The sequence below is a fragment of the Aulostomus chinensis genome, chromosome 2, assembly GCF_037954235.1.
Source record: "Aulostomus chinensis isolate RoL2024-O1b breed Wild chromosome 2, RoL_Achi_v1.0, whole genome shotgun sequence".
Classification (NCBI taxonomy): domain Eukaryota; kingdom Metazoa; phylum Chordata; class Actinopteri; order Syngnathiformes; family Aulostomidae; genus Aulostomus; species Aulostomus chinensis.
In genome coordinates, this window is record NC_141321.1 from 735,195 (window position 1) to 759,488 (window position 24,294).

Here is a 24,294-nt window from a genome sequence, read left to right on the forward strand (position 1 = left end):
TGAGGCAGATCTTGGAGTAATCTACTATGATAGCACTGTTGCAACAAACTGCAACTTAGGGCTAAAGGAAAAAATACTGTAACAAATACAATCATACACTAAGACTTTACAATCATGTAACCAATGTAACTGTACCAATACCAAATCAAAGTACTTAATGCTGTTAAAATATTTATAAAGGATTCATAAAATCTCACTTCCTAAATATCAAGCATTAAGAAATGTATGCCTCATCTCCACCACATGCTATCGGCTCTGCTATGCCAAAACTTCGGTTGGTCCCCTGGCCCTCACCCAGTGCGGTGCTGCTCGGCTGCCGGATTTCTTTAGCAAGCAGCAGCTGGGTTGTTTAGCACGACGGCATTAGCAACACTAATTTAAACAAACCTCCATGTTTTCCTTCGAGGCTTTATACACAGCTTAGAAAAGTCAAAATCCCTCTCGCGGTGAAAGTCAACCCTGACGCAGAAAATTATGAGGCAGCTTGTCCACAGGCCATTTGCCAAGTAACTACACGAAAAGCTACATGAAAAAAGCAGTCCATGTATTTAACATAAAGTAGTTTATTTACACATATCGTAGAGGAAATAACGGCCGTTGAAACTAGGTTTAAACTATGGTATTTTATCCACTGTTCAGGTAGGCAATATGTTTGCTAGCCAGGACATAAGCTGTTAATCAAAGAAGTAAAAAGCCATTGGTTATTCCCTTTATTCATTTGCCATAAATTCTGTCCGACTGGAGTGCCATGCAGATTAAAACGACAACAAAGTGGATACAAAAATACTTACACAAACACACAGAAGAATTCTCTTGAAAATTCGGATGAAAAAGTGAAGAGAACTGCTTCTTGGCATGATATTGCGCGCTGAGCGTGACGTCTTGTAGAATTTGCTTTTCATGTAACAGTAATAATTACAAGGCCAAAAAATCTTTTCTTTTTTTTTCAGTGTACCCTGTATATGGAAAGAAGAATCTCGTGCGTTATGGACATTTTGCAGTGGTCACCCAAAGCTCAATGCTCAGGGGCCACCTGACTGAACCCCCAAACCTCAGCAGTCTTATGCTGTGTTCACACCAAACGCGAATACGAATTTTTCGCGCATAAAATTACATGAAAAGTCTATGTAGAGAGGCGAATAGATGTGAATTTGCGTGTATACTTGCTGGGCGGCACAAGTAACACGAATAATACGATGCATATTCGCATCTATGGCAAATTGAAAATATTCAATTTGAGGGACAAATTTGCATGACGCTGTCCTGCCACCTGTAATTGGTGTCCATTCATGATATCGTGGCACCGATCTTCTCAACAGGTCATCAAACTTGGCCCTTGTCAGCTTTAAGTACTGCTGGAAAAGGTCGTCGTTCAGGCCCAGTCCCTGGAGAAGGAGGTGACATTCACCAAACCGTGTGCCTCCGGATCATGCCATGGATCCAGATACGGCGGCGTTTGGTTTTCCGCAACAGGTACAAGCAGGCAACGGTTGGAATTTCAGCCATGGTTGATGATGGAAAGAAATGGCGGAAATAAATTCTCCATGCGGTGGAAAAAAACTCGTACGAATAACGCAAATAGATGCTGCGGCCAAACTCAATTAGAAAATAAAGCTGCAAGCAGCGTTATTAGGGCCTGGGCCCGTCCTTGACACCGGCCTGAATCCAACGGTGTCTTGGTCAAATCCCTGGGCCTTGTAGTTAAGGAGTAAGAAGCCTGAGTCTGATCAGAGAGTGAGAGCAGAGCTGAGAGCTGTCCTTTAAGAACCCCTCCCCCACTGCTCTTTGCTGTCTGTGTCAGAGTGGAGAGAGAGGAGGAGCACCAGGATTGGAGTGTGGAAAAGCTGAATAAGTCGACTTACGTTGGTCAAAAGTGACACATAATACCATATTTTTGTAGGGATTTTTGTCAGGAATACAGTGGTGTGTTTTTAAAAGCTGTGGGATGTATGGTGTAGGTGTGAGAAGCATTTGTTTGAGAGTATGTACCCTGAGAGGACACGCTCTCCCCATAGACTTCCATTGTAAGGTGAAACGTGTCTCCCCCACTTTGAGGGCTTATAAAATGGGAACCGAGCGAGTAGTATATTAACCTTTAAAAATATTTGAAGAGCGGAGTTGGGAGAGTAATGTGTGAAAGTTTGGAAGCGATGCCATTAACGGCTTAGGAGGAGATTGATTTTTTTCGGGGAGTAAAAAAAGTCGGATTTTGGACAGTTTTGTCCAATTTTGGACATTCTGTTGTAGATAGGTGAGGGGTCAGAGTGTATGAATTGTTCGTCTTGATGAGACAAGTCCAACGGTGTTGGTCCCATGTTTGTGGGACATTCGTGTGAGGAGTTATAGCGCTCTAAATTATAAAAAATTATCTTTTTGTTGTGTGGCTCCCTAGGTGGCGCTATAGACTTTTGTGGTGTTTTTGTTTTTTGATTAGTGAATGTTTAGCCAGACCGTACAATTGTGCCGAATTACAGCGAATTTCATGCATTTTCCGGGGGTTCAATTAGATTATGCGCGTTATGCGCATAATACTCATATTGCGCACGCTCATTGACAAGAACAGTATAGTACCAGGTTTTGAATGGGTGTGTATGTGAAAACTGGCTCCGGGCCGTCTGGCCCAGTTGCCTCATGGGTGTTGGGGGGGGGCTGGGACACTGTTTAATGTTTGTTTTTAGTGCTGCTAATGTGTTGCTCTGCTGAGCAAACATAATAGGGTCTTCGCCTGAAGTACCTTCAGGCTCAGGCCCTAATAATAATAATAATAATAATAATAATAATAAAGAAACAAACAATTCCTTGCAAAACAGATCTTCTCTTGGCCCCCCATTGAAACCAATGTTATACCTCACCCCCTCTCCCGTCCTGTGACCTGCCTGTGAAATTTGGTGAGATTTGGAGCTTGTTTAGTGTGTGTTTTTAGTGTTTTTAGTGCTGACTTCGTGTTTCTCTGCCTTCGAAACATAATAGGGTCTTCGCCAGAAGTACCTTCTGGCTCAGGCCCTAATTAAAGCTGCAAGCAGCGTTGTTAGGGCCTGAGCCCCCGCAACTGACTCATCAGGAGCAATTAGGGGTTCAGTTTCTTGCTCAAGGTCACTGGAGGAAGTCAGGATCAAACTGGTGACTCTTCTGTGTGCATTAGTGACCTTGACACCCTCTGAGAAGTCCTGACTTGTGAGTTAGCTTAGCACAATGAATGGCAGCGGATGGGAAGTTCCAGCAGATCTCCTTCTTACCTTTTTCACTTCCATAACTTGCTCTCCCTCCTGTGTGTGTTCTGGTTCAAATTGATCAGAGTCAGGATGGTGGTTTGTTCTGAAGGAATCCTTCGCATCCTCTCTTAAAAAGTCGGCAAAGATTTGCAGCTCAAGACACACTTCTGTTTATTCACAAATGTTTTGTTGCTGAAGTTTTGAGGTGCTGTGACAAATCATGGCGCCTCGTCAGGAAAGTCTTCTAAAACATAATATCTCACGATTTCTGTTGATTTCATAGTGGATGTTTGACACAACCGCTCTCTGAGGTCGACCTTCGGTTGGTCTTTCTCGCGTCATCATGCCACTGATGTACTTAAAAGTTGAAAAGCTGACCACCGCACCTTCTCAGTCCAGCCCAGGACGACTACGTCCTTTCGTAAACTTCATAGTCCAGCCTGGAACTTAATTTCCTTCTCCAGTGTCAGTCCATATTCATATTCTAGACCAATATGTATTTCATTTTTCATTTTTTAACCCATTTTTGTGGTGAAAAAGGCTCGCTCTCCATTCTGTTAGCTGTTGACGCCACCATTCTGTAAATCGGCCATGTGACAGGAAGACCTTAGCCTGAGCAGGGAGATTTAGGTAAGATAGTTAGGTCACTAATACCGATTTTTACCATAAAATGTACTTGATCGAGCACATACATTTTCTCAAAACATGAATGGGCATGCAGACATACAAACAGCAGATATGTAGGTGCGTGTACACACAGGGGAAAGAAGGACAGAGGAATTATGTGCAGAAATGTACATTGAATTATTGTCTACGTTTTTATGGACTTACGCAGTGCACAGTGGTTATGAAGAGTCATCACAACTATAGTGTATATTTATACATGGATTGGATTTTCATTTATGCAATTGGATATAGATTATAGCATATTGTTAACAGTTTTTACTGCATGTTCCTTGGAATGTTGTGGTGCTGAGGTTCCTTGCAGAAAAAAACTTCCAATTTCATGTTTCTGTGTGTTCTGAATAACGCTGCTTGGAATGTAATTTTTGCTGGATTTTTCCTTTATTCTTAATGATCAAAATATCATAAGATCATAAGTTTCCTTTAAAAAAAAAAAGTTGATTTATTTGATTTCCACAAATAATTTCCCTCTAAATGTGATGGACAAAGTGAGTAGAGACGCCTTAAACCATTAAAAAAGGAAATACTTTGTCATTCACAGTTTAACTTGAGGATCTAGGAGCAAACCACAAGAAAACAAATACAGGTTTATAGGTTGTAGTGGGCTGAGTGTGTGAGGAGGCAGTTATCAGGTTTCCATAGAAACACAAATGGAGTCAGGTCCACGGTGAATGTCATCCTGTGTTGTAAATGTACAGCAAACATCATAACGTCGTTTAGCAGTGGGGAGACGGGTGCTTGTGCTCCCATATATGGAGGGCCGGTCTGCCCTTTTTAATCCTGTCAGCCAACGATGAAAATGCTGCACAGACTTGGCTTTGCTGACATCTAGTGGTTGACCTCAGAACACCGCGGTAAAACCCTTGTTCATAGAATTTCATGCCAACTATAACCATTAAAACTGGTCAGTGCAGCGACAGCTAGGAATCCTAAAGCACAATAGAAACATCCAGCTCTTTTGTATTTGCTGATTTTTATTCATCAAGCAACAAAAGGCAAAGATGGAATTAGTGACAGATCTCAGGTTTCTTGGGATAAAGACATTAGACACTGGTAAACCTGAATATTAATGCTTGACGATACAGAAGTGAGAGGATTGTTGAAACCAACCAGTATATCAGCCTGAGATGCAATGCAATAACAATATTAATGTTTCAGTTCTTTTCAGATAAAGTACTAAATTTTATATATGAACACGAGACAAAAGCCTGATGACTTGGATAGCTGCAGCAGCCTCGGTGGATTGAATCATAGCGCTGGCTCTGATGACATCATGCTCCTCTGAGATCACGCTCAGGGTGGGTAGCAGCACCACATTATTCAGGATGCTCGCTCCCCACACCGAGTGTGACCTCAGAGGAATAGGATGTCATCCAATGCTGCTGCAATTCAAGCTGTCAGTGTCCACCTTCAACAGCCCTCAAAGTGGTCCGAGCCGGGGCTGCAGACCCCACAATGTCCACAGCTTTCCTGTTGCAAACAATAGGCTGAGTCTGTAGTTCAGTCACTTCAGCTGTTGGTTAGTCATCCAGCTGACAAAGGCACGCCACCCCGCGGTTAATCCAGTGTTTCTGGGGCTTGTCAGAGGGCAGCTCGATGGACAGGACGTAGTTGGTAGTGTGACCAGTGGTGGACAGGGTCTCTCGGCGGGCACTGGTTTTGTAGACTGGACACACATAAATGTTCTCGTGTTTAAACTTGTCCATTTCTCCAGGTCTGAGCTTGATAATGGGCAGAGAGTCAAAGAGGATCTTGGGGAGGGACTCTCCGATGACCATGTTCTCCCTGTCCCAGCGCGCCCCCTCCATGAAAAGACCCCTAACATAAGCACCGTCCTCTGGCTTCTCATCCATGTGACTTTCTTCTTTGGTTACCTATAAAGCAGCATGATATAACGATTATTTCTAATCTTACAATCACGTGAAATTCTACCACACGAAGGAAGGTTTAGAATGACGTGCCTCAAATTCAAAGCCGATGAAGTTGATGGGGATGGTATACTTCCTGGCATAATTTTGGGAGACTCCAGTAAGAAATGACTGGGTGAAGAAAAAGCCAGAGAGCCAGAAGACTGTTGGTGGGCCGCTGTCTATCCTGTCCTATCAAAACACATGCAACGTTTAGTGACTTCATGATGAAAATTATGTTCACTTTCAATCTTGACTCTTAAAATGTCTCTCAAATTTTCTCAGGGTCTGCGTCAGTCTTACTTGGAGGAACTGGAGTCTGGCTAGCAGATCTGTCACGTAGCCCCCCATTGGTTTGAGGGAAGGATATGACTTGGCTGCCCACATAGCTGGAACCCTACCCACCAGCATACTGTTGAAGACGTCTTCAAGTTCAGAAGACATCACTATCTCACCCTTCAAAGCTTTACGGATGTTGACCAGGCTGATACGCACCACATGTGAAAGTCTGATGAGAGAGGAAATGAGTGTGATACAATATTCAGTAAAGGCAGACATGGGGTGTGATGTGACAGGAATACGGGCAATTACCTGTTAAAGCGAATGATTTCCTGCCGTAGAACTGTGTTCATGGACTCTTCATACATTACTGGGTACTGTTCCATCACCATCTTTATGTCAAAGTCTGGTGGCAGCTTGGAGAGGATGCCTTCTGCAAGTTCATCCACCACCTCCTACAAAGCAAACAGAATCACAAGAGACAGCGTGTAATAGTCTGACGGAGAAAAACACACAAGTGGAAATTATAAAATGCTCATTTGTTTCAGAATGCAGACCTGAGGAGATTTAGCCCTGCCTCCTGTCTGTCTGGGCAGAGTCAGCAGCACTCCGTCCAGCAACTGATTGGTCTCTTGATTATCCTTTGTGATGTCAGCGTTGCTGTGAAGTCCGAACACACAAGGATCGGCACAAACTGGCAGACTGCGAATGTAGCTCACGTATGACTGAGAGAGAACAGAACAGAGAGAACAGTTCATGTTGAATGTGGCAGTCTAACAACATGTAATATTAATTAGTTATAGACCAGAGCCTCATCAGTACCTCATGGAGTCCATGAGCAGGGACATAGTACTGATCTCCTTCACACAAATGATAGCCTTCCTGGTCTAGGAGCTCCCGACTGTAGAAGATGGACAGGAGGGACAGCAGTAGACGCCTGTCTTTGTCATCTGTCACTCTACCACCATAGTTGCACTCACCTTAGAAGAGGGATCAAAAATCATGGAATGAATTTTGGTGCAGGACTGAAAATAGAACCTTTGCTGAATGCGCCATTTTGTGCTAGTATGACTCTGTGTGTAAGCACTGGCATGCTCTCTGCTGGACACACTTCATTAAACCATGTTTAAATCGCCACAGGCATTGTTTAATATCAGTGTGTATCGGAAAACATATACAGCCAATATAATCTGTCTGTGAGAGGCCTGTGGAATGCTGATAAATCAGCCAGGCCCTACCTGTAAGATAAGTGAGTGCCTCCAGTGGAACTTCTTCATATTCCTCCAGGAACATATGGATCTGTCTCATACAGATCCTTAAATCTGACTCATTGAACTCATAGGGGATATTCCATCCTGAAGAAGAAAGGAGAAACCAAAAATATTCACCACGATCTGTCTCCAGTATTTGAATGACACAAAAATGATAGCGTCTTATATTTCTCACCAAGAGGTCCAAAGTTTCTCCTCTCCTGCACAAGTGCATGAAAGAATGTGAGACCAAACAAGAACTTCTGCCAAATCTCTTGTTTTGAGGAGCTTTCAAAGAAGGTGGGATCAGAGATAGGGTGACTCAAGTAGGAGCGCAACAGGTTGGCTCGTATTCCTTTGGGAGGCTCAATGGTCATCTTCAGGCCATTCTGCAAGATACTGACTGGAAACTGGTTGGATGGATAGCTGGTCACCCACAACCTGGGGGAGAAGAGTACAGATACTTGTTTTAATCCTGCTGCGTGTGTGTCGTCACCTTCTTAAACTAATCGCCTAAGTTATTTGAAGTTTTTTCAAATGAAAAGAAAAACTGGAGACAAAACATCATAAGGAGTTGATTCAGGAAAAAAAATGTAAAAAATTTACTTAAGCAATTTGTTTAAGAAGGTGATGAAGTGATGATGAATGATCACATGATCAATGATTGGGTGTTTATTTTTTTACCGAAAGCTGGGGTGGGTCTCGTCCGGCACAATTGTTTCCTCGCATATCCCCTCTAAAGTGGGCATCCAGCTGGTAGCCAGGTGACAGTTCTGCAGAACCACCCAGGTGCCCTCTTTGATGGCACTGTTAATCATTTCAGCTGCTATGGGTCCCTGGCCCTGTCCAAGGGAAATGGTTTGGGTCTTATTGCCCCCCATTCCTAGGTCATCAGCAAACTTCAGTAAATCTGCAAGAACAAAAAGAAAATTAGAAATGTGCCTTCAAGTGTAGCCGAGGTACATGCCTTTGATTAATTACCTGTGGTGGGATCTGATCCTGCTGATAACAGGAAAATGAGAGGGGAGCAGCAGTTGGAGTCTTTGTAACTCCCCCAGGTCAGATGGGGGTGGCTCAATATAAGTCTGGCCCATGTTATCCACAATGAAGTCCTGCACTGCTGGAACCAGTTTATCAGGCCAGAAGCATCTGATCACTACCAGTCGGTCCATCCCTGTTAGCTCATTCCATGGCTCAGGCAACTGTTCCACGTGGGGTCTTCCTGAGTCATAGATGCTCTTCCATTTGGAGATGTTGTCTCGGACGTGCTCATTAAACGTTTCAAGTGTGCAAGGTCAGACGCTCTGACAATCTCAGACCAAGATTTGTCAGACAGCCACTCTGGAGCGGGATTTGGGTGAGGGTTATCCAGAGCAATGCCTCCTGTTAAGAGGAAGCGCCAGACTTGGTCATCAACCTGGCCCTTACCCTGCATGATGCCCACTGTAAGCAGCAGGGAAAAGAGAAGCTTATCTTTCTCAAATAGTGAGCGGCACACGTTATTGAAAATGCTGAGGGTGAAGTGGTCAACAATATTGTTGATTCTTTCCAGTACATCGTTACTTGGCTCACTCTGGTCAATGGAACCCAGGTAGAGGTTGATGAACCAGGTCAGGGAGTACTGGTACATTGGGTCAATGTTTGCTAGTTCTGAGATGCAGAAAAACAAGATGGGGGAATGCTCAGCCACACGGCGGTAGCCCATGCGGGTGTTATCAATCTCCTTCTCTGTAACACTGGCGACTTCCTGCTTCTCTGAAATATCTTCACAGAGGACTTTTGAGGATGACAAGCTCTGAATAGCCGTTTCATTCTCCAGGATGTTTCCCTCAGCAGTGGAGAGGACTTGTAAAATCTTTCCCTCAATTTCCTTCAGCTGCTTGTTATTGTCAGCCGTCTCCAAAATGAGCTGATTCTTCTTCTCTTCTAGCTCAGGTTTCTCTGTAGCAGCAACAAGCCCTAAAAGCTGGTCCTCTAGGCCCTGTGGCGTGATCATGAAGTTTAGCAGACAGACACCTCTGGTAGATAGTGAGGATTCCTCAGTCCAGTGGTCATGTAGAACAAAAAGTCTTTACAATATTCCACAATATTTTCTCCAATCTTCATGTACTCCACTCCTTGCTGTTTGAAGGTCTGCTTCAGTAATATTGGCTCAAGTGCAGGTTCAAGTTCCTCTCCAACATTCTCCAGGAGAACTGGGGTCCCCAGCTGGATGCTATTCTCCAAAACTCTCAAAAAGTTACTATCAGACTGTTTGACAACAGCAAGTTTATTGTCCTTCTCCAAGTTTTTGATCCACTTGTTGGCTTGACCCTGAGGATCAATCATCAGGGGCCAGCGGCGGGAGTTAAAAACAATGATGCCATTGTCTGTGGTGAAGGAATCCACTGGTAGCCCAGCAATCTGCCAAGTCCTGATAGCCACCTGGTTGCCAAGTGTGATAGTGAGGCTGGAGTCCTCAGAACAGGGTATCGCCTTTTCCTGGCACAGGTCATGCCATTGCTGCTGGCAATCGGCACGGTAATCCACGGTAAACGCCCCGAGGTACGACACAGTTCCAGAAGACAGGAGTATGTCACCCGTCAGGTTGGTGTATCTGCAGATGGTGAAGTCATTAGCAATTACTATGATGTAATACTTCATATATATTTTTTTAAAAGAATCAGAAACATGTAACTTAAAAAGGTACTTCTGAGATCCATTCTGATGTGGATGTATCTGTTCTCTAGTTGCTGTGCTGCCTCTATCCACCTGTCCTTCTCTCCACCCAGTCCTCCGATCAGCTTCTCTGCCCTGATCAGCTTCTGAGAACACAGCTCAATCTTATCCTGCAGGTTTTTCTTCTTTTCATTCATGGTGGCCAATTCATCATTCAGACTCTGCAGTCTATCCTCAACTTCTTTCAGCTCAGCTCTCTTCACAGACAACTTTTGATTCTGTATTTCCAGATCCTCCTCAGCCTGTTTTAGTCTCTCCTTTTTGGGGGCTACGATTTTGGACACATGTTCATACACTTCCATTGCCCGCACCCATTTACACAGACCCTCACAAGCTGAGGAGACATTTTTAATGACCTTGGGCTGGAAGTCAGGGTGGTTGATGAACTTCTCTCTGATTTTCTTGATGTGCACTGGAGGACTTTTGTCTTTGTCATAGACTTTGAGACTTTCCAAAAACCTCAGGTCTCCAAGGAGCTTTTTAGAGGGACCCCAAAAGTCCTCCACCATCTTACCTGTAGACAAATTCTTAATATTAATGTGAAACAATACAGCTGCTGCTATATTGTGTGTTGAGCAAAATATTTGGAAAAAACGATTATTTCCCACTCTAAGGGAACCTAGGACACAGTATGGAAAGGCCCCATCTTCCCCAAGTCCCAAGTTGCCACAAGAGCAAGTGGTTTAAGTACCAATTTACTTACAGGTATAGATAAGGTTACAAAACTGAGGAATAGGCTTCAGGGTGGACAAAGGCCAAATAACAAACAAAAGCATTCCTTTCTGGGAAGTATGACTGACCCAATCAAAACAAGAAAACAAATGACAAGAACTTACCTCCCTAGCTAATATAAACAGGAGAAAACATGGTTAACAAAACTGGCAGTCCACCCTTACTATCAGAAAGAACAAAGGAAACCACTTTCAAAACCATGTTTAAAAAGCTTAGTGTGGCCAGTTGGGAGAGGAGGAGGATGAGGAGTGCCTGCTGCCACCAGCCGTCTGCCATCTTGGCTCTTTCTATGGCAGGTGATTTCCGACTGCAGCCTATCACAGGCCAGGGCATGAAACGAGCCCACCAATGATCTCCCAGCTCTGGTACACACATATTTGCATATGGGTTTGAAGCAGGAAACAAAGGGTACACACACAGCAGACGGACTGATAAAAATGAGTGCAGTCATAACACTATGATGTGGGAAGTCATTCTATCAAAGTTAAGATCCTACCAGAGCCTTTAGGATCAGGTTTTCGCTCAGGTTTGATGCCCTTCATGATGCAGATTGACTCCATCACTAATTTGACTGGACCTGGTGGGTTCTGCATAGACTTGACCACAGTAATGTCTGAAGGTTTCAAAATATCTAAGGCCGATTTGGCCTCTTCCAATGCAGGCAATGCTTCTGCCAGGTCTTTCGTACACTCATCCTGAAAGACAACAAATGAGCAAATGTATACAAACGGAAATGCACAAACAACCTACAGCATGAAAAATTATACATCAACAATTTTGGAATGCAAAAATGTTACAGCCATACTTTGATGGCTTGGGCTGCAGCTGCTGCTTCATTTGCAACTTTCTCATCAGCAGACACAAGTTCTTTCTTTGCGTCCACCTGTACAGTTTCCTTCTCTATCTTTGCCACCATCTCATCGGTCTCAGCAGTGGCCTTTATGAGCTCTGGCTGATAAGGTGTCAGCTCCTGCTGCATTACTGATACCTGCAAACAGGGTTAGAAATTAGTTGCACAAGTGGCAGCATCATTCATTTTGTTAGACAGAAAAAAAACAAAAAAACATGCAGTGTGAGGTGTTGATAGTCAGGATACTCACCTGAGAAGCAGCAAACTCCAGTTTTTCGAGACCAACAATGTATCGACTCTTTGCAGTATTCACTTCATTCCTCTTGACATTGAGCAGAGTCTTAAAGGTGAGGATGAGTTCCAGGTAGGATGTGGGCGTAACGTAGTTGTGTCTCCTGAGTCTGGAGTAGTATCTTTCAGACATGTTCTTGACACTTGTGTGGAAGGTCTTGCACATCTCAACCACCCTGTCGTCAGAGTGCATGAGGAAAATATAGGTAGGTTAAGCAATCCTATTCCTATACAATACAGCTAGAACATTAACAGATTGTCACATCCTATTTGTCTTTTACCTCAGTCTGACATCATCCTCCATTTCCACATCTTCTAAGAACTTGTGTGCCACCATCTCTAAGGCATCATTTGGCCACGCATGGAACCAGTCAATGGTGCGACAGTTGATGAGGGAGGGGAACATTCGTAGACGGTTTCTAAATGCATCACCAATGGGACTCATGGCTGTTGAATCAAAAGTTCTCAATCAGTTACAAAGTCACACGATGCATCACACACAGTCATACAGAACACAAGTAAAGACAATTGAGAGTGCCCACCAAGAGCAATATGAAGGTTGGCCTTCACACGGTCAATGAAGAAGTTGTACATTGAGAGTGGAGTGGTGTCAATCTTTTTGCCTTCCATTCGGGCGATAGCCTGCATTTTGTCAATGATGTCAGCACGTTCGTCTGCAGCAAAGATGTTTGGTACATCTCCGGTGTTGAGCAACATGTTCACATCTTCCAACATGGCTTCATCCTTAATCTGGCTATCACTGAACAAAAACACCAGGCTTTTGCCCTCAACCCCCGCTTTCAGCATCATGGTCTTCACATCTTCACGCCAGTCTGAAATGCTGTAGGTCTTGGTGAGCTCAATCTGGAACAGGACGTAATCATTGATGAAGTTGCTAGCTTAGTGGCACTCTGACGCCCGGAGCCACCAATGCCGACCAGTAGAAGGTGGCCATTGTCTTGTTTCAGCACATGACAGATGCGAGAGATATGCCCAATGGCGAACATGAACATCACTAGGGCCATGGGTGCCTTGCTGTAGCTGTTGTACTCATCTAAGTAGAACTCATGGACTTCTTGTAAAGCCTTCAGATCTGTTATCTCATCATAGGCCCTTGTGTCAGCATCAGGGAAGGCATAGTCACAGAAGAGCAAGCTCCGGATGGTCTCATCTACCTCGTTGCCATCAGGGCTGAGATGACCCAAAAGCTGCACAAAAAAAGAAAATGTTGGATTGTGACACTGTTGCTGCAGTCTTACATGTAGACAACAATGTACCACACTCAGCTGCTGATGCTCAGCATGTTGTGTTAGTGTACTGTTTGTGTTATGGTTTTGAATTCCTGAAGGAAGAAGCATGTGACTGAGATGCTGTTTTGCACCTAAGTAGTTCTTCTATTAACTATCAGCACGCAGCTATTGAATAACAATGATCTAATGTCAGACACTATTAAATCTGATCAACATCTACTACAGATATCTTTTTGTGGAGGGCTTCACATGATATACACACAGAGGTTGTGCGCATCTAAATGTATCTGCCATTGTGTCTAAGTACCTTTTCAATACTCTGCTGAAACAAAGATGAAGTTCTTTCTTTGATGATATGAAAGAATGTCTCCTTGTCCTCATTGTCAATGAGCCGATCATAGAAAACACGGTAGACCTCGTGGATCCACAGGCGGATAAGTTTGCCCCCTTCCTGACATAAATGGTAAACAGACATGGCAAAGAGATACACAATTCACTTAAATATTCCACAACACGAGTGAGGTTATTTTGAGACCCTGAATTGTCGGTAAAGTACCTGTAAGTGTGTGTGCGGAGCTTGAAGAAAACCACGTATCACACGCGAAAAGTCTCGTAGGTTGATTTGGATGGAGTGGGGAGGAAACTGTCAATCGCATCCTTATAGACTGCCATGGTGGCCTGAACCAAGATCTTACCAAGCCTTGTTGAGGACAATCGTACAGTATGTTAAATAATGTATAACCCTTTCCTTCAAAATTACATTAAAAGATATTTAGGCAGTTACCTTGAGAACGAAGATTCAAACCCCTTGCTGAAGTGCCAATCAGTGATGGAGCTGAATATTTTTGTCAAAGTTTCATCATCGAAGGAATCAATGGTGACGATGTTCAGATGACGACTGAAACGGCCTTGTATTGGAAACATTTCTTAGCTACAGTCAAGCTTGTATATTCATTGCTTACATCAATGATGTCACTAATATTAACATAAATGACAAAAATACCTGTAATATTATTTTTCCCACCACCAGGAGGGCCCATTGCAGACATAAACAGCACGTCCACTATGTTGAGTCTGAATGTGTCCTTAGCATACCAGTGGTGGTGGTCAATCCACTGTCGGAGCAGCTCAATTGGGGGCTGTGCACCATAGACTTCTTTAGCTGGCATGTTCAGGTCATCTATGCAGGGGAGACATCAAACACACACAAACAAATCTGAAAAAGGCTATATGTATAATTCGACACATAGATAAATAAATAAAATACAAATTCAACTCAAACCTAGAACATAAAGTCTTCAGTTTGGTCATCTAGTCAATAACCAACTAGTTGTAGAGGCAGACAGTAAAGTTTTAAATAAACTATCTACTCGAAACTCAAAACACACTGTCCTTACCAACATAGACGATGCATTTCTTCCCTACTGGTGGTCCAAACACACCTTTTCTTCTTCGATCCAGCTTTGACATGATGATATCATGGGTGTGATTTGCTGATGTGCGGGCTGAGAAGTTGATACAGTTTGGCATGTACTTCTCCTGAGGCAGCTGAACCAAGAAGCTTTTGTTGATGACAAATTTGTCTGTGCCAGTTGGCCCCACAAACAGCATGGGTACTTCATGTTGCAGGTAGGTCTGTAGGAAGAAAAGCTGACGGGCCGTCTCCATGGTGGGAATGATGACATCTGTGACCTGGTGGTGAAAAACAGAGTTCCTGAGTCCATGCAAATTCACAGTTGCATCTCTAGCAACCTCAGCATCCGTGGCATGACTCACGTTGGCATCAGCTGGGATGGTGTTCTCTTCTCTTGTGATTAAATCAGTCCACACATTCCACTGTCCTGGACCATTCCTCTCAAAGTAGTAGTCATAGACAGTACCTGTAAGAGCAAAGTCATTATAATGGATTGGAAATGTACAAGATTTTATAATGAATGCCAAAAAAATTTACTGTTAAATTATATAACCTCTCTCAGGGAACACGTTCTTTTTGACGGTGATACACTTAGGCCGAGGATAATTTTTGTCAAGGCCCATGATCAGCTGGCGGTAAAAGACGTCAAACTTTTTACGACTGTCACCACTTATGGTGCTACTAAGAGCCCATACAGATGCAAACAGGAACAGGCCCTGCAACCACATGGTTTTATTCTGGCTGAAGGATTTGTCTTCATCACTGGTTCCTGATTGAACCATTTCATCTGAGTGTGAGAAGAAAGTTAGTTAGCACATTCAGTATAACAAAGATGAACACTATGACTCATTAAATGTCATTCTTATTGACCTATGAGGCATTTGTAAAGTTTCATGAGACCGTTGGCCAAGTGGATGTGAGATGTTTGAATCACGAAGCGACACTCTGCATCCACAAAGGCCAGACAGGCCGTAAGGAGCCAATCAAAAAGCACGTGATCTATGGGGAGAAAAGATCAGTAGATAAGAGACATGAAACAAAACCTCCAACATTTAACTAATGCAACAGAAATGTGACCCCACCAGCTCTCTATCTTCCTCGTTCAGTCTTTCAGGTAAAGTCTTCAAGTAGGAGTCTCTGAGAGGCTTCCAGCCCAGTTGCTGAGGCTCCATATAGATCATACCACACCTTTGGAGTGAAGGTAATATAGTCAAAGACAGACCAAAAAAAAAAATAAAATTATTCAGCTCTCAAAATGAATGCTCTCTATTCTATAATATAACACAAAAGCTGGTTTAGCTTCTGTCCTGGATACTAACCTACTGACAGTAGCTGGAGAGGCTTGCTCCAGGTCAGCAGGCTCAAATATCAGACTCATCTTAGGGCTCATCTGGATGATTTCACCACTCATCAGACAGAGCTGAGAGAGAACAGAGAGACACAGTGAGAACTGAGAATTCTTTTTTGACTCTAAAAAGACAGTAAAGTCTTGAAAACAGCCAGTGCCTTCTTGTTGTCATCAAGCACAGTATTCCTGTTTTCAATCCAGACAGCATCAATGGGCCCATCAAAGATGATCCACTGGCGTTCATCTGCTGTGGAGAGAGCTTGGCTCCTGAAGGAGGTAGCCAGGACCCCATCAGACCACTCATGGCTGACTGGATCAAAGCAGCCATACAGCTGGCCCATGGTGATGGCCTTGGGGTTGATGATGCAGTAGTTTACAGCAAATTCCTCCATCAAGTTTTCTGAATAATATAAAGAAAGAAATTAACAACATTGTTTGCTAATGGCCTACTGGAGGTTAATACATCAAAAAAATATGAGGCAAATGATAGAAGAAAAAAAAAACCAAAAAAAACTAGAAACACACACCTTTGTAAAGGTCTCCCAGTGCAGCAGCCAAAACTTTATAGGCAGATGTTTTTCCTCCTGAAGTGTCTCCTACTATCATGAAACCATGGCGCACCAGCATCATCTCGTACACCTATTGAGTACATTTATGAGGATAACTTCTATAAATAGAAGCTCAAATGTTTTCCATCTCAAATAAAATAGACTCATCTTTCATACCTGAATGATTTTGCCAATGAACCATTCTACAGACTGAAGGTTGAACTTAGCAATGTTGTTATGAATGGCCTCAAGGAGGAGCCCATAATCTGGTTTTGGACGCTCCACTCCAGGGAATAAATCTGTGATAATACCCTTTAGGCAGCAGCAGTTTAAGACAAATGAATGATTAGAGAATTTTTCATGAAAAGAAAGTCACACAAACATGAAATATAAAAAAAAAGATCAATTACGTCAAAAAGTGGGACATCCTGTGCAAGAAACTTGGCCATGTTGACATCCAGCAGTGCTCTCAGCAACAGCTTGCTTTCATCCTCCTCAGGGTACCTGAGTTTCAGATTCCCTACTGCAGTCAACACAGACTTCACAGCATGCATACCGTAGTCATAGTGGGCCTGGGAGGACAGCTGCTCAGAGCACAGACGGTAAGTAGCTACAATCTTCTGCGCCAGACTGTCAGAACAGGAATGTGTGACCGTAATGAGTGGTATTTCAGAAAAGTTTACTTGCTAGAATGTGTTTATGGAGATCTTTAAAACAGTACCTGTGAGATTCAATGAAGCCTGTGGAGTAAAGTGAGATTTCGCCAATGAGACAATAGTCTGGCACCATCATAGCAACTGTCCGAAAGAGAGCCTGTAAGATAGGATGAATGGATATGAGGACGCAGTAATTAGTACATATAGTCACAAGTGAAAAAAAAAAAGAAGTTTAATCTATTCACTGAACACATTTGATGAAGAAAGCAACACATATGCAAATCATACAGGCATGCATGGATGCCTGGGTAATTTAAGTGCATATAGCTCAGTTTAAGCAGATGAATACTATACATATGCACCTTTAAATTGTCAGGCAGTTCAGCCCTGCCAGCATAACTAGGGTTCATGGTGATGAAGACAGAGCAGGTTGGGTTGAGAGTCAGTTCTGTCCCCTCAAACAGGAAAGTTGTCTTGTTGCATGCAATGGCCCATTGAATGCATAGAATCTGCTGAGCCACCACAGAGAGTACCTCCACCTTCATCAAACAAATACAACAGTCAAATTTGTGGATGATTAAACTGCAATAGATCGAGCAGGTTGGTAAAGAAACGATACGATGACTTAAAATATTTTCAATGTTCGGATGATAATAAGCACATGTATATACAACTATCCACTGTGTTTAAAGTGTGAAATAATCCAGCTGAATTGGACATAAAAAATGAATCAGCATCTCTGCTGAGTTACAAGTTATCTAAATTTGACTAGAATCCTAATTCAGAGGACAATGGCTTTTCGTCAATCTCTTTCTCCCAAAATGTACACCTTAACTTTCAAGTACTCATTTATAGATGTCTTAAGCTCACAGAAAGGCTTTTTTACTATTTCTTTGGGACTCCAGAAGTTAGCAGCCATGTATATTCAGCTTGACACTAATAGCTGACAACAGCTACAGGAACCAAACAATAGCAAAACTGCCTGAAAAAAGTCAGTTTACTGAGCATACAGCTTGACAAACAATACCTCAGTAACAGGAACACACTAAAAAACTAACGCAGTTTGTAAATGGACATCTTTGGGTGGTTCTGCACTTGTTTTGTTGGTGTTCAGTAGTTAGCCATCAGCCACCAGAAGCATGAAGTTAAATATAGATGGTTGTCAGAGGACGTAACACAAACAGCACTGACCTCAATACGGTTAAACTCATCAAGGCAGGCCCATGCGCCAGACTGAGCAAGTCCTTTAAAGAATTTACTCATGGCTTTGTAATCCAGACCATCAGAGCAGTTGAACACCACACACTGGGGAAAAAATAGTTCCATTTAACACACTCAAATATTCAAAAGACTGGCATTTTTTGTCATCAGTTTGTCTGTACCTGTTTAGCCAGAGTTTTAGCCAGCTCTTTTGTGGTCTCAGTCTTGCCAGTACCTGCAGGACCTTCGGGAGCTCCTCCCAAGTTCAACTTCAAAGCTCCCATCAAAGTCCTGTTAAAGAGTGGTTAAATCAAATGTTAAATGTCAGCTTCCGTAGTGCAAAAGAAAGGTGACATCTCATTAATATTAACACTTTATGCATTTACAGACCTTACATTGATAGCTAAAACTGTCATTTACCTGTAGCAGCGGTCAGTAAGGGGTGTGATGACCAGACGGGGAGAATTGCCCAGGTACTCATAACCGTACTTCAAGCAGGTGGTGATCATACGCAGCATAACCTCATCCTCCTCCCAGAAGTAACGCAGCTGAGAAATCCATGCAAAGTCATTCAGCGAGGAGATGCCATCCTCTGCCAACTTTGCCACAACATCTCGAGCTACAAGAGGAAAATTAACATCAGATTATCATTAAGATATTGTTAAGGTCAAGTACTACACACCTTTACCATATCAAACACTTTAGCTTATTACCATGAACATCTATAACAGTAAGAGCCCCAAGGGTCATTCTTGCCCCTGCTGACAGCTTCCCTTGAACCAACGCCACAATGTCAGCAATCTGATCGTTACACTGCTCCACGTAGTACTGTTAGAAGAAGGGAAGAGCAGGTTAGAATACACAATATTGATGATAAAAATTGTGAGTGTAAATACTGGCAAATCTAGACTGACAGGGTGTTGGTCTGGATGGCTGGCAGGGTGTTGGTCTGGATGGCTTCAGACACTTCACTTGTCCAAAAGATGGAGGAAGCTAAATGACAACTTGGCCCGGCCACTTCAGAACCCACTCATTTCCTGGCAACTGCAAGAAAAACATTCAGAAATGTAATGAATGAAAAGTATTTCTCGATTTTGAAAAGTTGCCTGAACTATAATTAACAAGTAGCCTAAATACAAAGTTTGTACATTCAAAATACATCTAATATGACATAGCTTTGTGTTTCTCGACATAATAAAATGACAGATCATGGTAGATCAATGGACAGTGTTGAAATTGTATGTATTCAACGCAACATCAACTTAGAATACAGATGTGTTGAGAAGGATGTGATATTTTCAAATGTGTGCGGAGAGTACATCCTTTGCAATAGAAAAGGAAACAACGGAGGTGTTGTCATGCGTGGGTTATGATGCAATTGCCCCTCTGTGTTCAAATTAAGCTGGAAGTGACAGTTAATTGAAACTCCTCGAGTAGAACAATGTAAGTCTTCACATTAAATTGATGTCTGATTTAGATAAACAGCTTTCACATATTAATTCCTGATAATGCCTTGATGAAAAAACAGCAGATTTGATTAATATCCTCAAAATAAAAATCAAATCTTCCAAGTTGCCACAGTCATGACCTAAACATGCCTAGGTATGAAGTTGGTCAACCCCAGTCCAGATAAAACAACAAACAGAGGCAATTTTCAGCCATTAACCTCAGAGTACTGATTCACTCCTTCATGAATGACATGTCGAACACTCTTCAGCATGATGCTCTCCAGCTGGAGCAGCCACTTCTCCACCATGCCCTGAAAAATCACATGGTTACAAAAAAAACATGGTCTAAATGACCAAATATGACAGTGATATCAAGATACACACATACATTACACATATTACATCTATTCACTGGTGCATCACTACATCATATTTTAGCCCCGACCCAGCTGCTTTCCAGTTAGCTCAGTTATCACTGATTTATCTTACCAACAGGAAATCCATTCCTCTTTGCTGCTGTAAACCAGCAGCCTACATAGGAAGTTGTACTGCGCTTCCATTGGCAATGACTGTTTTATAAATGCCAAGAGGAATTTCCCATATGCCACATATACACCATACAGTCATACATATAATCAGCAGGCCAATTTGTTGTGATTTCCGATTATACTGAGAGAACTACGATAGATTATATAGTTGACTTATACTATCCCACAATGCTAGTATTAGATCAATCCTCAGTTTGGTTCCATATGCCAGTAGGGGGACCAGTATTGGTAACAGGAATGAGAAAATCGTCTCAGTGTCCCTAAAGTGACAGTCTGCTCTCTACCTTAGCTGCTGCTGGATTGATGTGATCTGTGAAGGGAACTGTCTCCCCCTCAGAGCTGATCATGCCAGTGATCTCCAAGTCTTTTGTGAACTCCAGTTTGGCGATACCCTCAAAGCACTTCTTTAGATAAGGCTGCACGGACAAGGGGTTCTTGGTCTGTGACAGGATCTCTAGCAGCTCATCATTCGGCAAGAAGAAGAATCTGGAATGTAATGGAGATGAGGAAATTAAACGGTGAATCCAAAATACGATCATTGCAGATGGATATAAGGAGGTAAATATAGTCCAAAATATTCCCATCTATTAGAGCTGATCGTTATTCAAATTTGGGAAAATAGAGCCTCTTCTTTTCCAGGTATGAGTTTAAGCCCTTCTGGATGTCGTCCAAGAACTCATTGGACTCCTTTAGCTTTTGCAGCAAGTTGGGCTGGTCTGTGGCCACCAGCACACGTGTGTCCTTCACCTGAAACAATATGAACAAAGAAGACAAGTCAAAACACAATGAATATGTCGTGAGATCGATTTACCACAGCGGACATCTGTGTGGCATGTAGTTCATACTGCTGTGGCAATGATCTTTTTCCAGCACCGGTCCACAGAGTTAAACTTGTGTCCTTCCTCTGGCATTTGGGCAACAATATCCTCTGAACTGAAGATGGGTTCTAGGTAGAGCCATGTAGCCTGGCATTTCAGCATAGAATCCAGGATGTCCTGCATACTCAGCAGCTTTTCCTCCCATTGCTGGAAAAAGAAATAAAGGAGACAGTTGAAAACAGCAATACTAAAAATAGCACCAACATTGAAATTATTCAGCTTTCAGACTGAGCACTTCTTTCTGGAAGTAGGATTAAGATCCTTGTTCCATTTCTTCACCAGAAGGTCACTTTAGGTTATCTCTCACAGCAAAGTTGACATGCATTGACTTGTGCTGTCCTACCTTACATTCTGTCTCCATTGGCTTAACAAATGGGGAACTTCTCATGGTCTGTGCTTTCATGATGTTGTCATCCAGAAGCAGTTGGATGTCATCCACAGCTGATACAATCTTAAAATCCTATGATATACAATAAAGCCTACAAGTTTATGTTGATCTTAGAAATCAAGTTTCATAATCTGGATTATGTTAAAATTTTGATGATCTTTTTGTAGGTTTATTTCTTTAAGTACAGTGTGTTACTGTATATGTGTGTTTATCATACTGTATCCCTATACGGCGTGAAAGAGAACCAGAGATCGGCCCATTCCTTTTTCATCTTCTCCAGGGCTCTCTCTAGAGTGAACTCCTTACTGGCTGCTAATCCAATGTCCTCCAACCTGTTTGTAAAGATAAAATAAAGTTTTTTTTATGTTAGGTTGAATAATTCCAAAAATAAATGAGAGATCATTTGAAAGTTTAGGTTGAGTTTTTGTTACAGATGTTTCACACTTACTTATCACCGAACTTGGAGAGACCCAGTTTCAAGATGCTTGACAGTGACTTGTTCACCTCTGGCTGGACATCAAAGCCTATAGTGCAACTGATCTGTGGATAACAACATCATTTTTCAAATCAGTAGGCAGCCGGGGCTTTTAAAAAGTGAAGCTGACTCCTGGCAGCTTATATGAGGAAGATAACACCATGGATGCAGCTAACCATCTCCCAGTGGCGCTGTTTAATGCCAGGGTTACAGATGGTTCTCAGTATAGGTAGGTGTTCTTTGAATTGGTCAACACTGCTCTTGAAACTTTTGGCCATGCTACAAGGCTCAAGAAGATTTGAGAAAGCCTTGGCCAGTTTATGCATTGTCCTCCACATGTTGTCCAGCTCTTCTGAGATTTTCTCAGCATCCAGCTCTGAGAAAGGTCCTAAATAACAAAGGTGCATGAATCCAAGAAAGAGTTAAATGCATGTATTCTGCATTAAAAATACAGAATAGCCATAATCAAATAGAAACAGAGTCCTTGATGAATGTGACCTACCATTCATCCAAACGTCTGACATGGTGTGAAAGTTAAGTGCTGTGGTCCAGAGCAGCTCGTACGGTTGTTTGTCTGCTAACAGAGATTGTAGCATTGGGAACTGGCTCTCGTCCTTCTCCAGGAATGTCTCCTCTCTATTGATATCCTGTAGAACATGGAGGAAAAAAAGAGCATAATCAGAACCTGATCTATATCAATTTGAAAATATATGTATCAACTGATTCTCAACCTCTATTTGATCATCCAACAAAATGTCATCAAAATCCAACTCAAAGCGATACTCACATGAGTAACCCAAAACTCTACTGTAGTCTCTCTTACCTCAAGTTCATTGAAAGCTTTCTCCAAAGTGGCAGTGATCTGATTGAGAACTGACACATTTTCCTTCAAGTCCTCCATGCTTGTCATTTTTTTCATCTTGAAGGACTGTACCTCAATGTCCACATCATATAGCTTTCTCTCAAAGTTTGATACCCTGAGGTGGTTAAATTGAAATAACATTTATTGCCTCATTGTTACTGACCAACAGGTGCTAGAATCATTGTGGTGGGACAGGGAATACCAATGGCATGCACATTTGCTGATGGAAATGCAGGAAGTAACGCAAAACTTGCCAATAATAAGATACATTTACAATAAAACATACAGACCTGACATAGATTACATGGCACAATCCCAAAAGTTTTATAAGTGAAAATTCAACTGTGGGAAACTGGATGATTAGTTGAGAGCAGGAGTGTAAAGTTGTTGTTTTTTTATGTAACCTTTGATCAATAAACTCCTTGGCCTGCTCTGTCATGGTCTCCACGCGTTTGCTGCTGTTTTCAAGCTCCACCACGATTTTCTTGGGCCACTGGAAAGCCTCAGAGTTCAGCTTCAAATCTTCAGCTGGGGTAGAAGAAGATAAAAAAAATGAAATGGTGATGGCTGTCTTTTAGAGTGGGAGTGATGTCACACACTCTAATGTGACTTCCTTCCTGAAACAATGGGGTCTGTCACACACGGGACAGAGTGGCGTAGTCCAGGAGGAGGCTAAGGCAATGTGCTGACTCAGCCACCTCATTCAAAAGCTTCTGAGTGGTCCCTGCAGTGGTCTGTTTAATGCACATGATGAGGGTCACCAACTCCTCCGTGTTTTTTGGGGTACTTCTGATTGTCTCAGTGAACTCTTCATACTGCTGACAGATCCTGTGGAGATAACATGGACACTCATTTGTCCGTGATTTAAGTACTAAAACAAAATTACACAAAGATATTTTTTTGTTCCTGAGTAAAGAAAGTTTAGGCAGATTTTCCTCCCACCTCTTATTGAGTGTTCGATAATCCTCCAGTGCAAACAAGATAATTGCATCCTTCAACCTATCAGTGTGCTCACACAAGTCCTTGTTAAGCTTGCCAGCAAACACACAAAACATGCATAGGGGCACCATAACGCTCAGAGAGGCAATCTCCTTCCACTGGTGGTTCAAAGCCTCAATTTTCTGTGTGTTCAATGAAAGAAAAAAAAAGGCAGAGATTTCAGTTAGCAATGAAATAATATTTGACAGCAGCTTCAAACAGCAGAAACTGTCTGCTAATTCACCTTGCGTAATTCCCCCAGTGGCTGTTTCTCTTTGAGGAAGGCTGCTATGTCCTGATTCGTTGTGTCATCCAGTAGATGGGCATGTTTCTCGTATACACTTATATACCTGAAAAATAAAATGCAATTTTATTGTT

General features: G+C 42.4%; 1 pseudogene across 1 annotated transcript in view; it reads right to left on the reverse strand.

The window, feature by feature from the left end:
• Positions 1-4,329: 4,329 nt before the first annotated feature.
• The window catches only part of LOC147268714 (dynein axonemal heavy chain 3-like), a 28,649-nt pseudogene continuing 8,684 nt past the window's right edge, over positions 4,330-24,294 (reverse strand). The window contains exons 11-61 of the transcript XR_015118921.1: positions 24,161-24,266; positions 23,881-24,059; positions 23,582-23,766; positions 23,229-23,466; positions 22,900-23,053; positions 22,579-22,723; positions 22,253-22,464; positions 22,050-22,141; positions 21,819-21,933; positions 21,557-21,673; positions 21,181-21,360; positions 20,950-21,082; positions 20,620-20,825; positions 20,006-20,098; positions 19,274-19,383; positions 19,053-19,167; positions 18,760-18,958; positions 18,522-18,630; positions 18,331-18,444; positions 17,502-17,678; positions 17,205-17,296; positions 16,894-17,113; positions 16,661-16,795; positions 16,463-16,574; positions 16,094-16,335; positions 15,907-16,007; positions 15,654-15,775; positions 15,458-15,586; positions 15,141-15,374; positions 14,950-15,053; positions 14,571-14,865; positions 14,177-14,353; positions 13,958-14,081; positions 13,730-13,873; positions 13,481-13,624; positions 12,466-13,131; positions 12,205-12,370; positions 11,883-12,099; positions 11,588-11,770; positions 11,279-11,477; positions 10,047-10,564; positions 8,314-9,924; positions 8,017-8,242; positions 7,529-7,773; positions 7,321-7,437; positions 6,905-7,062; positions 6,640-6,807; positions 6,395-6,537; positions 6,107-6,311; positions 5,858-5,995; positions 4,330-5,770 (exon numbers count right to left, since the gene is read on the reverse strand). The product of XR_015118921.1 is annotated as a dynein axonemal heavy chain 3-like (transcript). The remainder of the gene's footprint in view (positions 5,771-5,857; positions 5,996-6,106; positions 6,312-6,394; positions 6,538-6,639; positions 6,808-6,904; positions 7,063-7,320; positions 7,438-7,528; positions 7,774-8,016; positions 8,243-8,313; positions 9,925-10,046; positions 10,565-11,278; positions 11,478-11,587; positions 11,771-11,882; positions 12,100-12,204; positions 12,371-12,465; positions 13,132-13,480; positions 13,625-13,729; positions 13,874-13,957; positions 14,082-14,176; positions 14,354-14,570; positions 14,866-14,949; positions 15,054-15,140; positions 15,375-15,457; positions 15,587-15,653; positions 15,776-15,906; positions 16,008-16,093; positions 16,336-16,462; positions 16,575-16,660; positions 16,796-16,893; positions 17,114-17,204; positions 17,297-17,501; positions 17,679-18,330; positions 18,445-18,521; positions 18,631-18,759; positions 18,959-19,052; positions 19,168-19,273; positions 19,384-20,005; positions 20,099-20,619; positions 20,826-20,949; positions 21,083-21,180; positions 21,361-21,556; positions 21,674-21,818; positions 21,934-22,049; positions 22,142-22,252; positions 22,465-22,578; positions 22,724-22,899; positions 23,054-23,228; positions 23,467-23,581; positions 23,767-23,880; positions 24,060-24,160; positions 24,267-24,294) is intronic.